At 46.1% G+C, this 14532-nt stretch overlaps 1 protein-coding gene across 7 annotated transcripts in view; it reads left to right on the top strand.

Moving 5' to 3' along the window:
* RALGAPA2 (Ral GTPase activating protein catalytic subunit alpha 2) overlaps positions 1-14532 on the top strand; it is a 141596-nt gene that overhangs the window by 91949 nt on the left and 35115 nt on the right. The gene's annotated exons all lie outside the window — the stretch shown is intronic.

The following is a 14532-nucleotide window of genomic DNA, read 5'->3' as shown; positions in this document are numbered from 1 at the left end:
CACTGCCGTGGTTCCCAGGTGGGAGAAGCATTGTGACCCTCGGGAGTGCTGTGCGGGGTTGCATGCTGCTGGGTGCTGGCAGCGGCATGCGAGTAGTGACAGCTGAAGTCACTTGTTGGAAAGTCTGCAAACTCCAGTTACAGCTGCACTTGTCAGGGGCTTTGAGGGAAGTGTAATCAGCCAGAGATTAATTTGCATCTCAATTAGGAAAGAATCAGGAGGAAGCGGTAGGGTCTGTTGCTGGAAGGTTGTGGAAGAAATCTCATCAGGCACAAAAGGCTGCCGAGCTGGGTGCTCCAGCAAGCGGGGGACAGTATCTGAGTCTGGTTTCCATGGGGACCAGGACCACAGAGCCACGGGAGAATCTCGCTTTGCACTGTAATCCTTTGGTTGTGATGACACAAATTCCGCTGTCGTACCCAAATACATTTTTCTGTTAGGAATACCTCTGAAAATGAGAAACGTAACTATGGCAGAACACACAAGGTTTTTTAATCCATTTTTTTGTGTTCAAGTAACTGCTTCTGTTTTAAGGCACTCTCTAGGCCAAGATAAATATTCATTAAAAATAATTAACTATATTTAAATCTTAGTTTAAAGCTGTTCTGGCTACAAGTTGTGTACATCAAATGGCATGTCATGGCATTGCACTGAAGCAAAAGCAGGGCACTTAGGCATAGCTGAGTTGTCTGTGGAGTGGTTAAAGCTCATTTTTCTCTGCAACTGCTGTAATGTTTACATGTTAATGGCTGATTGTATATTAGTGTATATCCAAAATAATCATTTTTTCAGGAACCGTCCATTCTTGGTGCACTGAAGCATTGAGACTGAGCGGCCGCAGACTGTACTAATTAGTACTCTCACCGTACTTAAGTAACTGTTAAGTGCAAAGTAATGTCTTTCAGCAGCCTCACCACTCTGCTTTTTCAGGCAGTAATTGTCATTTTAAGTATGCGTGTGTGTTTTATGGAAATCACAAACAATACGGGGGCTTAAAATTACATGAGAACGCAAAAGATTAAGTCTTAAACTTTCTAAAATTGTTACATGATAATGTATGATATGTATTATCATACTTAATATACTTAATGTACATAACTTGCCGAGGTGCTCGGCTCCGGGGCAGACGCATTCTGCAGCAGAGCAGGGGATCGGGACAGGCAGGGCTTTCTTTCTGGCATCGAGGCCACTCGATGAGATACTGTGTGTGTGAGGTGCAAGCGGGTGGATGACTTGATCAGCCCGGTGACAGAGCTCAAGGAGGAGGTGGAGAGGTTGAGGGCCATCAGGGAGTGTGAGCGGGAGATAGACTGGTGGAGCAACTCCCTGCAGAGCATGAAGGAGAGGTACTGGGGTGGGACACCCAAAATGGGGGTGGACCCCCTGCCCTGTCGCCGTCGGACAGAGGGAGGGGACCTGGGAGTTAAGGAGGAATGGAGACAGGTCCCTGCTCGACCTTGCAGACGATGCACCCCGCTGCTGGCCCCACCTTCCCAGCTGCCCTTACACAACAGGTTTGAGGCCCTGGAGCTTGAGAGACCGGTGGGTGAGGATGAGGTAGAAAGTGTACCCAGGAGGATGCCTAGGGCAAGGAAGTCAACTTCATGCCTCAAGACTTCCTCCACCAAGAAAGACAGAAGGGTAATCATTGTAGGCGACTCCCTTCCTAGGGGAACAGAGGGCCCTATTTGTCAGCCTGACCCTACCCGTAGGGAAGTCTGCTGCCTCCCTGGGGCCAGGGTCAGGGATGTTGCCAGAAAGCTTCCCAGCCTGGTTTGCCCCACTCATTACTGTCCTCTTTTGAGAGTCCAGGCTGGCAGTGATAATATTGAAGAGAGAAGCCTGAAGGCTATCAAACGGGACTTTAGGGGATTGGGATGGGGAGTGGATGGAGCAAGAGTGCAGGTGGTGTTTTCATCCATCCCTACAGTGGCAGGGAGGGGTACAGAGAGGACACGGAAAGCGCACCAGACACATCTGTGTTGGCACCAGCCTCTAGCCACACTTTGGATTTTTTGACCATGGGGCGCTTTACTTGACACCCGGCCTGATGGCCGCAGACAGATCTCACCTATCTCTAAGGGGAAAACGGATCCTAGCCCAGGAGCAGGCAGGGCTCATTGAGAGGGCTTTAAACTAGGTAAGAAGGGGGAAGGGGCTGAAATAAGGCTTGTTGGAGGTGTGCCAGAGGGAACAATGGCAAGGCCAGGGGAGAAGGCAATGGCCCAACTGAAGTGCATCTACACTAACGCACGCAGCATGGGTAACAAACAGGAGGAGCTGGAAGCCGTCGTGCAGCAGGCAGGCTATGACTTGGTTGCCATCATGGAAGCGTGGTGGGACCACTCCCATGACTGGAGTGCTGCAATGTCTGGCTATAGGCTCTTCAGAAGGGACAGACAGCACAGAAAGGGTGGTGGTGTGGCTCTCTACATTATAGAGTGTTTTGATGCTGTAGAACTCGAGGCTGGGAATGCTAAGGTTGAGTCCCTGGGAATGCTAAGGTTAGGATCAGTGGGAAGGCCAACAAGGCAAGCATCCTGGTGGGGGTCTGTTACAGACTGCTGAACCAGAATGAGGAGACGGATGAGGAGTTCTACAGGCAGCTGGCAGGAGTTGCAAAATCATCAGCGTTTGTTCTCGTGGGGGACTTCGACTTCCCAGACATATCCTGGAAGCACAACACAGCCCAGAGAAAGCAGTCTAGGAGGTTTCTGGAGAGCGTGGAAGATAGCTTCCTGACGCAGCTGCTTAGTGAGCCTACCAGGGGAGGTGCCCCACTGGACCTTCTCTTCACAAACAGAGAAGGACTGGTGGGAGATGTGGTGGTCGGGAGCTGTCTTGGGCAGAGTGACCACGAAATGGTAGAGTTCTCTACTCTTGGCAAAGTCAGGAGGGGGATCAATAAAACTGCTGCCTTGGACTTTTGGAGGGCTGACTGAGCTGTTCAGGACACTGGTTGGCAGAGTCCGTTGGAAGGCAGTTCTGAAGGGCAGAGGAGTCCAGGAAGGCTGGGCACTCTTCAAGGAGGAAATCTTAACTGCTCAGGAGTGCTCTGTCTCCACATGCCCAAAGACGAGCTGGCGCGGAAGAAGACCGGCCTGGCTGAACAGGGAGTTGTGGCTAGAGCTTAGGAAGAAAAAAGAGGGTTTATAATCTTTGGAAAAGAGGACGGGCCACTGAGGAGGACTGTAAGGATGTTGCGAGGCTTTGTGGGGACAAAATTAGAAAGGCCAAAGCTCATCTGGATCTCAAACTGGCTACTACCATTAAAGATAACAAAAAAATGTTTTTATAAATACAACACAAAAAAGAGGACTAAGGAGAATCTCCATCCTTTACTGGATGGCGGGGGAGGGGGAACTTAGTGACAAGAGATGAGGATAAGGCTGAGGTCCTTAATGCCTTCTTTGCCTCAGTCTTTAGTGGCAAGAGCAGTTGTTCTCTGGGTACCCAGCCCCCTGAGCTGGTGAAGGGGATGGGGAGCAGGATGTGGCCCTCATAATCCACGAGGAAATGGTTGGCGACCTGCTACAGCACTTGGATGTATGCAAGTCGATGGGGCCAGATGGGATCCACCCAAGGGTACTGAGAGAACTGGCAGAGGAGCTGGCCAAGCAACTTTCCATCATTTATCGGCAGTCCTGGCTATCGGGGGAGGTCCCAGTCGACTGGCGGCTAGCAGACATGGTTCCCATCTACAAGAAGGGACAGAGGGCAGACCCGGGGAACTATAGGCCCCTCAGTGCCAGCGAAGCTCATGGAGCAGATTATCTTGAGTTTCATCACGCGGCACTTGCAGGGCAAGCAGGCGATCAGGCCCAGTCAGCATGGGTTTATGAAAGGCAGGTCCTGCTACATGAACCTGAACTCCTTCTATGACAAAGTGACAATGCTGGAAGATGAGGGAGAGGCTGTGGATGTGGTCTACCTTGACTTCAGTAAGGCTTTTGACACCGTTTCCCACAACATTCTCCTCAAGAAACTGGCTGCTCATGGCTTGGACTGGTGTATGCTTCATTGGGTTAAAAACTGGCTGGGTAGCTGGGCCCAAAGAGTTGTGGTGAATGCAGTCAAATCCAGCTGGAGGCTGGTCACTGGTGGCATCCCCCAGGGCTCAGTACTGGGCCAGTCCTCTTCAATATCTTTGATGATCTGGATGAGGGGATCGAGTGCACCCTCAGTAAGTTTGAAGATGACACCAAGTTAGGTGTGTGTGTCTATCTCCTTGAGGGTAGGAGGGCTCTGCAGGAGGATCTGGATAGGCTGGACCAATGGGCTGAGGCCAACTGCATGAAGTTCAACAAGGCCAAGTGCTGGGTCCTGCACCTGGGGCGCAATAACCCCAAGCAGAGCTACAGGCTGGGAGAGGAGTGGTTGGAAAGCTGCCTGGCAGAGAAGGACCTGGGAGTATTGGTTGATAGTCGGCTGAATATGAGCCAGCAGTGTGCTCAGGTGGCCAAGAAAGCCAACAGCATCCTGGCTTGCATAAGAAGCAGTGTGGCCAGCAGGGCTAGGGAAGCGATTCTCCCCCTGTACTCAGCTCTGGTGAGGCCGCACCTCGAGTACTGTGTTCAGCTTTGTGCCCCTCACTACAAGAAGGACATGGAGGTGCTCGAGAGAGTCCAGAGAAGGGCAACGAAGCTGGTGAGGGGTCTGGAGAACAAGTCCTACGAGGAGCGGCTGAGGGAGCTGGGGTTGTTCATCCTGGAGAAGAGGAGGCTCAGGGGTGACCTTATCGCTGTCTACAGTTACCTTAAAGGAGGCTGTAGCGAGGTGGGGGTTGGTCTATTATCCCACATGCCTGGTGACAGGATGAGGGGGAATGGGCTAAAGCTGTGCCAGGGGAGGTTTAGGTTGGATGTTAGGAGAAACTTCTTTACTGAAAGGGTTGTTAGGCACTGGAATGGGCTGCCCAGGGAAGTGGTGGAGTCCCCATCCCTGGAGGTCTTTAAAAGACGTTTAGATGTAGAGCTTAGTGATACGGTTTAGTGGAGGACTTGTTAGTGTTAGGTCAGAGGTTGGACTGGGTGATCTTAGAGGTCTCTTCCAACCTAGAGGATTCTGTGATTCTGTATATATTAATGCAAGTTTTTGAGTTTTTTAAAGGCACCTTATTGTTTGATGGAGAAAGGAGGAAACTACAATCTCCCAGACAAACAATTGCCTGTGCAAAAACTGAAGTTCCTCTTACAGAGCCCAGTTAAAGCAGAGGCTGCTAATCTCGGTCTGTGAGAGTAAGGCCAGTCTATAAGCAGAAGGGTTTAGGCAGTAAGAGCAGGGATGAAAACCAGTCAGTTTTTAAGACTTTGGCAACTGAAACTGGACACAAAGGAGGAAAACATGGATCTGTGGACTGTGTAAAATATGTGATGCAGTGTAAAAAATATCCGCATGTGAATAAAATATCAAATTGTTGTGTTTCCTCCAATAAGCGTGTGTTTTTCTTCACAGCTGTGCAACAGCTTTTCTTCAGAACTCCCTAAACGTAGCTCTTGAACAAATGTAAATTGGGATATTTTAGTGAGTTATGTCTTTGAAAATAAACATCGAGCTGGGAAAAAAAAAAAAACATCTCTCTGTATGCAGTCTGCCGCAAAATATCCAGATCCTGTTTTGCTTTGTGTGTGTTACGGGTATCAGAGCAGAGTAAGGGCACAGATACCCAGTAATTTGAGACCTGCCAGCTGCAACTGGAGGTGCTGCCGGCCTGCTGCTTGTGCAGCACCTCAGCGCCAGCCTTGTTCCACCTCCACCTGCAGCATTCTGTGGAGGAATTGCAATGTTAAGTCACCCTTCCCAGCTACTTTAATCACTACTAACATGACTTTCCCCTTATACTTGTGGGCAACTTCTCCAGTTCTTCCCGTTTCTTTCTTGTAAACCACTTCTGTCACCTGCTGAGCCCCTGACAGAGGAGTAGGACTGGCTGAGCCAAGGTGTTTCACGTGTGCTGGCCTGGCAGATTGCACCCACAAATGTCTGGGCTTCTGTTTCGTTCCTACCATTTCACAATTACAAGGCCTGACAGGATTTCAGAGCTCCTTGCAGGTAGAGAGCTCGCAGGGGACAGGTGAGGTGTCGGGGGAAGATGAGGGCAGCTCTTTGGGCCAGAGGAGGGGAGGGAAGCACAGCTTGCTGGGGGGAGCGGGACTGGTGCCACTGGAAAACACCACATCAGTCCCTCAGGCTGCTGGGGGAATCTGGGTGTGATCTGTATTTTGTAAGAGAGGGCATGGCAGAGGTGGAAGGCCAACTGCTCGGGCAGCCGTAGCTGGAGAGCAGTAACTGGCTGTTTGCACTCAGCGAGGGGCCTGTCGAGCAGGACCCCTGAGCAAGTGTCTGCTCTGGTTCCAGTAGTACAGAACATTTCCCAGAATGTTAGGGGTGGTGATATACTTTAAAAATTGTATCTTTATGCTTTCTTCCAGTTAATATAACATTAGTTGTGTGTTGGAAAAGGATTTTTCAACATTGGTCTGTTCTGGAGTCCCAGTTGCCCAAAGCTGCAGTGTATATAGTGGTACACATCTTTGAGAGCTGGTCTTATCTGTAAAGATAAATACTGGGGGAGGGGGGGAAACAAAACATGGCTTGTCCCCAAGATGTTATTTTGGGTCTGATTTACAGATGCTGTTGAAGCTGATAGTATCAAAGCTCAGGTGCAAGCAAATCACTGAATGTGGAAATGTAACTAAACCTGCAGGTGTCAGGCACTTTGGTGGCTGGTCCATAATATACTGCTCCACAAAGATTTTGGAATCTGGGTATAGTGATGTCTGCACAAAAAGATCCCCTTAGAACACACAGGGAAAAGCAATTTTGATTATCCTGAATCCAGATTGTCATGCAAAATGGAGTAATTTCCTTGCTCATTGAATTACATTGTTCTTTTTTTAGATTTTTTAGTCACTCTCAGGTTTACTTATGAACTTTTATAACCAGGTTGCTTATTCTTTCTCATCTCACACATTTCATAATAACAACAGGAATGAACATCCCAGATTCTTCTCTTTTATCCTTCTAAAAATGAGAAAAATAGTAGTGCAAGCTTATCTTCACAAGAAGACAGCTATTCTTCAAATCGCAGTGGCTAAAAGATTATACCATGGTTTGCTTAGAAAAAAATTGCAAATGCTTCTTAAGTTGGGAGAAAAGCTTATTAGAGTTTGAAAAATGGGTACAGTGATGCAGAGGAAAAGATAAGTTTGAGAAGCAGACCCCTGTACCTGAATGTGAGTGGCCACATTTCTCTGTTTGTACCCTTCACTTAAAAAAAAAAAAAAAAAAGATTAAAAAAATAAAAGAGCTTCTTTTTAATTGAAAAAATGTTTTGATGTTATTTGTGGTGTTTTACTGCTGTTCCCCCCTGTACTTGTAGTCCTGCTTGCTCTCACTAACTGAGTTTGAAGAAAAGCAGAAGAGATTCTGACATGTCTGAGATGTTGCCCCAAGTTCGACCTGCTCTTTTTGAGGAATCTGCTGGAAAGTATGAAATCTCCCTGTGTACATGCACCATTTGATTTTAACCATACTCTCCAATGATTTTTTGTAGTCTTTGAAATATTTTATTAGCAATTTAAGCTACATTTATTTTCCTGTGAATGGGTACATGATGATTTAGTGCCTCTTGGGGTTTAAGAATTAACGTGTTTACTGTAAAACTATCTTTTTAAGCATCCTCACTTTTAGGATAAATTGGTTTGGTCTTACGGAATTTTATTTTTCTTATTCTGCCTTTTGATTATTGTGTGTTTTTTGTAGTATTTTATAGCATCTTGATTAGAGGACAGTACTGCGATGCTCTTCAGGGGAAGAAGAAATATCTCATGGCAGGGGCAACATGCCAACTCATCAATTACTCTGCTGTTCTTTTCGCTGTCAAAACAATGTTTCAGGTAGCTGTCCAAGTGTGCTTGGAGATGCAGTCCTCACAGTAATCTCTCATATAAGCTGTGCTGCTTCTTCTTTCTTTCATTTACACAAATAGAATTCTGTAAGGGCCGATCCAAATTTGCTTAGTCTACTAGTTACTTAGGTAGTTACTTAGTTACTGCCACAGCTTCAGGCTGAAGAATTGTTTCCAAAATTGATTGCAGTTTCTGTTGCTGTTCAGTCTGAGAGGAAAATCTGATACTGAGTTTTCAATTCTTCCTGAGTTTGTCTTGAACATTCACAGGGCTTTGCTGCAACATAATACATCTCTGTGTTAGTGCGTCTGTACAGTAGATCGTGAATGTGTCTGCATTAGAACAAACAAAAAGCACTGCGAGGATGCATATGCTTTACATAGTATCTGAGCACTGGATGTCACCATTTCCCTGCTTAAGATTTGCAAGCATGTGGGCCAGGAGAAAACAGCCCTTTGGAGAGGTAATCCGATACGTGCATAAGTCATAAAGGTTTACGCTCTGTGATGAATAGGGCATGCCAGCTTACCTATACGAAGCAAGTAGCTCACTAGGATTAAAAACAAAAAAAACAATACCCATAACTTTAATTCATTACATTGTATTAAGATATGAGCATATCTACTACATGTTAATATGTCATGTCTGGAATCAAGATTAAGCAAAGATTATCAATGTTGAATTCAAAACAAATTGCTTTTGTTGCTTTAAACTGATTTATGATTAGCTTAATATAGGGCAATTGATCTGCTTGTGTGTTTCGTTGGACACTAAAAAATAAACATTTGCTGTGATTGAGCCAGTCGTGTGAATGACTGTCACATTTTGTAGGTGCACGTAAAGCAAGATGCCTGAAAACGTGTTTTCGGGTACTTTTCAAATTGTATTTTTTTCAGCTTGCATTCAGAACTGTATTCTGATGATAAAGGGGTGCTCGATTGCACTGCAAGCAAAATGGAAAGCCTGCTACTCTTTTTGGAGAAGAGTTTGTAATTTGTTCCCCTTTTTTCATCCAAAGAAGTTGTGCCATTGGGATATATGGATGCTGTTAGAAATGACTATGAAATTCTAAATCTTGTGTCACGTGAGCTGTGACAATTTATATGACATAGCATCTGACAGTTTTCTGCCGAAATGATGGGTTGTGGCTCACAGGCTCCTCTGCTGCTTTGTCTGAGGAGAGCTGCCTGTCTGCCGCCTCTCCAGTCGTTGTGTTGCCGAAACCAGCCCTGGCATGGCAGGGCGAGTGCCAGGCAGCAGCATGCGATGCTGCTCAGGGGATGCTGGCGAGCGCCTCGGAGGCTTCATGGGTGGCGTAAGGCAACACTGGCCTCTGGTGTGTGGCACAGCTCCCGCGGCAGCCAGTTGATGGCTGGGCCCCTGCCTCTGCGGCTGCTTTCCCGCCTCGCAGCCAGAATCTTCACCAGGCAGCGATCGATGCCTCTAATCTGCTGCAGCCTGTAATAAGTCATGCGTGGCAAAGCTTTTAGGTGGCATTACATGGGATTGTGGAGGCAGCCCTTCAGCTCTTATTCATAGTGCTCTTCATAGACTTGCAGAGAAATCTACTGCATCCCACTTGTGAATATCTAAAGAGCGCATAATGATTCTGCCGATCCGAACTTCGCATGTGGACACAATGGTTTTAAGTTTCTGTATTTTTGTGCACAAATCTGTATGCACCTGTCCCTGCTCGCGTTCCCTTGGAACACACATCTTGCATATGTACCTCTGTTATCGGCCTGTTATTTTCACTGTTTAATAGGAGGAAGGCAGGCAGCAGTGAAGCTTGCACCATGTATAAGTGGTTGATAAAAAGCGAGTGGAGCTCTAGGCAGGGTAAGAAAGCGCAGTCCATTATTTATTCTTGGAACATGTGTGCCAACAGGAAGCTGTGCCATCCTGGCTCCCCTGGTGGTGTCCCTCATTCCTGATTCAGAGATTGCCTGGCCTGTAATCCTAATGACTGTGGCAACTCCTCACCCGACCTTCCAGATGGATTCTCACCTTTCATTGCTCTCAGCTAGTCCGTTCCCCACGGATGGCTACAAAAATTATTCTCAGGGTTTTGAGTTATTTTGTGTGATAAAATACCTCTTGCCCCTCCAAAAATATTATCAGGCCAGTGACCCTGAGTCTTCCCACCTTTTTGGATGTCTGTAATTTCCTGTTAACAATACAATTCATTTTTCTGCTGTAACATAAAGAGCATCATTATTCTTCTCCACAACCGGAAGCTGTACAGATCACTGAGGGCTGCTAAGAAAGTCCCAGGCTAATTCTGTAACGGTTTGAAGCAGCACTAACTGCTGCTCCTGCTGGAGCTGGTCTCTCTTTGGTAGAAGTAAATAAACCCCAGCACTTTTAAAGGCTTTTATTTGCTAAGTGACTTAATGAATAGTCCTAAAAAAGAGCCTGTATTTAAGTAATATCATGAATGTAATGGTTTTTTTAAATGAAAAGTGAATTCAGTGTGTGATCTGTCAGAAACAGGAAAAAAAGGCAATTCTGGGCTCATTGAATGATGTACACATGCACTAATTGAAAACAAGCTTATTAAAATACACAGCTATGCTATTTCAGCCCCTGCTAGAGACTGGAAAGTCATGATCATGCTGGAAACTGTACAATGTATAGAATAGAAGCAGCAGGTCAGGATTTGGAGTTGGGAATTTGAATCCTGACTTCCCTCTGCCGTCATGGAGAAGCTGCTGCTTTGGATGATATTCTCGTTACTGATGAAGAAATGGAATAAAAAAGTCATTTTGTTTGTACATGGATAACTTTGCAAGAAGCTGGGGTTTTGTTCTAAGTGTTGCTTTAAACTGCCGTGTCCTAGGCACTGGATCAAACAAGTTGTGCAGAAGGGTTTGTGTCCTGCTGCTGCCCTTAAGGTGGCTGGAAGTCAAGTTTCTCCACATCCAGGTATGGAAGCACCGCACAACTCTTGGATGTTCCCAAGTAAAGCACAGTTTTGTTCCTGTTGTTCCCCATAAAAAATAAAGCAATTCTGTTCAAGGGGCAGTTTTGTGAGTGCCCTACCTGCAGTGGAATCTGTGATTTAAGTTGCAATAGCAAGTACAGATCGGTGTGGTGTAGTGTTGTGTACAACTGAGCTGGTAACCGTGCCTCTGGCAGCCAGGTGTGAGCTCGAGAGAGACGCGCAGGGGTGCAAGCGCCTGCTGTGTGCTGCTTTCCATCACGTTAGGCAGCACCTAACCCGTGTTTATGGTGGGTCTCTTCACGGTGGCGATGGCAGCCAGAATGGATGTGTTCAGGCTAACACTAACTACTTCATTCAAAGTTCTATGTGTTTGTTTTTTTTTTTTTTTTTTTTTTTTTTTTTTTTCAGGCATATACCAGACAGATTAACAGTTTTATGTTCTTGGTGTTTTCAAAACAGCTTGTGATGGCTTTGCTCTTCTGCCCCTGTTAACTTTATTGGGATTTCTGTAGCTGAAACCTCCACTGCATCTTTTAGAAACTTGCTCCCACGCACTCATTTGTGCTTTGGATTATGTGGGTTATTCTTCTTTGGCTTTTGTTGCAGGTGGAGGAGGAAAAATTACAAAAAGGCAATATTATCTGAACAGATTTTGCATTCAGCTTAGGCTGTGCGATGCTCGCATGGGCAAAGTGTGTGCCAGCTGTGCCGCCAGTCCTGCCTGGCTTGGGCTGCCATGCAGCCATGGCTCTGGCCAGAGCGTTGTGGCCACCCCAAGGTGTGTCCCGACTGCCCCGAGCTCTGGGGCAGCGAGTCCAGCCAGCGACCAGGCTGCGCGCGCTGTGCCACAGGGGCTTTGTGCACGCTCATTAGCATGCTGGCTGGGCGCCGGCTCTGCGGCGCACTGGCTTTGCTCGCTCAGCGAGCTCCGCTAGCTTACCAGCTGTTCCTGCTGCTCACGACAATGTCCAGCGTGTCCGCATCACCGGGTTCCTGCGCCCGCCGCCGCGCGCAGACAGCCTTTCCACTGGGGATGCCCACGTGGCCGCCCGACAGCAGCAGCACCGCATAAAGTAGCAGGCCCTCGCATGGCATATGGTGTCTGGATTCATACAAGATGCAAAACTATTCTGCCGCTAATGCACAATGACTCATAGCATTGCTAATTTTTCTAACAAAAGCCCACTTCCACACCCACACTTTTAACCCCTCGGGCTAAAAAGCCTCGTCTTTTAGTTTCAAAGCCTTGGAAATGTAAGGAGGTAGCTTCTGGATCAATAAATGAAACCCTATATTTATTTAAAGCATATGCAAGTTCTAACAGTTATTTTGAATTTCTGTAAAATGCTGTTTTCAGAGCGCTTTTCTAACATGGGTGGTTTTGTTTCTTTTTGTTCCAAAGTAGATTTTCAGTGAAATGTTTTTGTTTATTTGTTTGTTTGTTTTTATTCTTTGGCAGTTACATATTAGAAAAGTAGTCTGAAGTCAGCACAGAGGATAAAAAGTCATTTTCATTTTAGAGAGAATCAAAGCAATGTTGTTAGTGGGTCTGCAGCGATCATATTCAACAGTGCAGTTAACTAGCTACTTGTGATAAAAAGCTTTTAATATCTGGTTATCTTTCCTGTATGCTAGTTCTTCGGGGAGAAAAATAACATTCTTTCCAACTAGAGGGAGCTGCTGTTACCACTGATGCTTGTTCTTAGCCTTCCAGACTAATTCCTTTGTGCGGAACGTACAGCAATGATTTCTACATTTTAATAAAATTATGTGGAATTACCCTGAGTAATTTAGATTAAAAGGATGTGTCTTAATTTTTACAGCGTGATCATCAAATTAAGCTGCAAAAATCAGAGAAAACTAAAGCACATACTGGTTGCATGGTACGCGGGTGCTCTGCGTGAAAGTGAGATTATGTAGGTCATGAGAAAACTCGTTAGAGGAGAGTGAAAAGCTCGGGTTCCTCCACTTTTGTTGCAAGGCACAAAGCACGACGGAAGTGCACGTGGGGTCGAGCGGGATGGTGTGGCAGGAAGCCCCGCGCTCCTCCGTCACAACAAAAGAACAAAGGGATGCGAGATGAAATATGGAGGTGGCAGGATCATGGCTGCTCGGGCTCCTCGTGAGCGCACGTCGTGCTGCAGCAAGCCTCTGGGCCTGGCCCAGCAGGGCTGGCCCTTGTGCCAGGTGACACCTGTGAGGAGAAGTGGTTCTTAGCTGGGGGCAGCTGGGAGCTGTAGAGGGGCAGGTGACCGTATGCCAGCCTGCCAGGGGGCTTGTCACAGCCCCAGTGAGACGCACGATTGCTCATTTCTCCCAAAGCCTGGGTGCCAACCCCAGGAGCTGTGGTTTCCATCCTGCAGGGCAGCTCCCAGGGCCCTGAGCCACATGTGTGCACCTCCATGGGTTGTGGGAGGGCGTGGAGATGCTTGACACACATGTGGGCCTCTTCTCGGGCAAGTGCCTGACTACACAGGCACTTCCATTAGTGCAAAGGTGCAATCTCCAAGGTATTTCTAACTCATTTTTTTCAAACTTTTCCTTGTTTTCATTTTTAGAGAAAACCTGATTCAGTACATGTTCTTCATCAGCCATACATGCTGCAATTAATTCCTTCAGAAGTTGAGTCATAGTTTTCTCAATGGGAGAGATGTTTTAAGTGTAGCTTTGATTTTTTTTAATTGCTTTGTTTTTCTCTAAGTAAAAGTGAGGCTCCGAATTCATTGTTGGCCACACTGAGGAGGAGGTGAGGCTAGATCCCCTCCTGGCCTGCGTGCAGCCTGGCTGATCCAGGGTTTCCGTGAATCTAATATTAAGACAAGGACATACGTAATGTCAATGGGTATTACACAAGAGCTATTTTAATGGGTATCACTGTAATCCTACTTCATACCTTAAAGAAGGAAGATTTTTTCTTCTATGTGCACTTGAAGACGTTTTGGAATATCTTGTTACTGGAGACATCTTTATTAGGTTGGAGACAAAAGCTTGGAGACAACAAGGGAGAGGAATGAGAGAAAGATACTTTTTAATGCTTGGCTCATTGTCTGGCTTATTCAGCTTGAATATTTTCTTTCCGCAGTATCATGTCTTTGTGTGTATTTCAGAGTAAGATTGTGTTCTTGTGTGTGTATAAGAGCAGATGGCTTTATAATAATTACTTACATGTAATACTAAGGAAGTATCTAGTAAACATGCCATTTTCTGAAAAAAAGAAAAAAAAAAAAGGAAAGAAAAAAAAACTTAATTTTCTGCTTTTTAATACTGTCTCTAAATTGGCCTTGACCAGTTTTTTTTTTAGATCCAATAACTTCTGCTGAACAGCTAGATTTATCGGTATTGGTTTAGGATTATCCATCTCATTCACCTGCCTAACAGGCTAAAACAGGTGATCTTGTAAAACCTTGCTGGTCTACAATTTGTTGGCTTCCTAAACAGGAACTTGTAGGCATTCCCCTGCCCACCTTTCAGCTGGACAAAGTGGTGCTGTTTCAGCAGCAGCACTTTCACTTAGAAATGTTAGTGCTATCACTGAAACAGGCTTGGCGTTCGCTCAGTTGTTCATTACTGCAAAGCTTTGACATCAAAAATACATCAACCTGAAAGTGACCTGGTTAACCTAAAGAAAATAACCCCAAGCTCACATGCATTTTTCTTTTCTCTCAGTCTGAAAGCTCT

This window comes from Aythya ferina, assembly GCF_964211825.1.
Source record: "Aythya ferina genome assembly, chromosome: 3".
In the NCBI taxonomy this organism is placed as follows: domain Eukaryota; kingdom Metazoa; phylum Chordata; class Aves; order Anseriformes; family Anatidae; genus Aythya; species Aythya ferina.
Note: the sequence above shows the minus strand (reverse complement) of the source record. Positions and strands in the feature narration are given on the sequence as shown.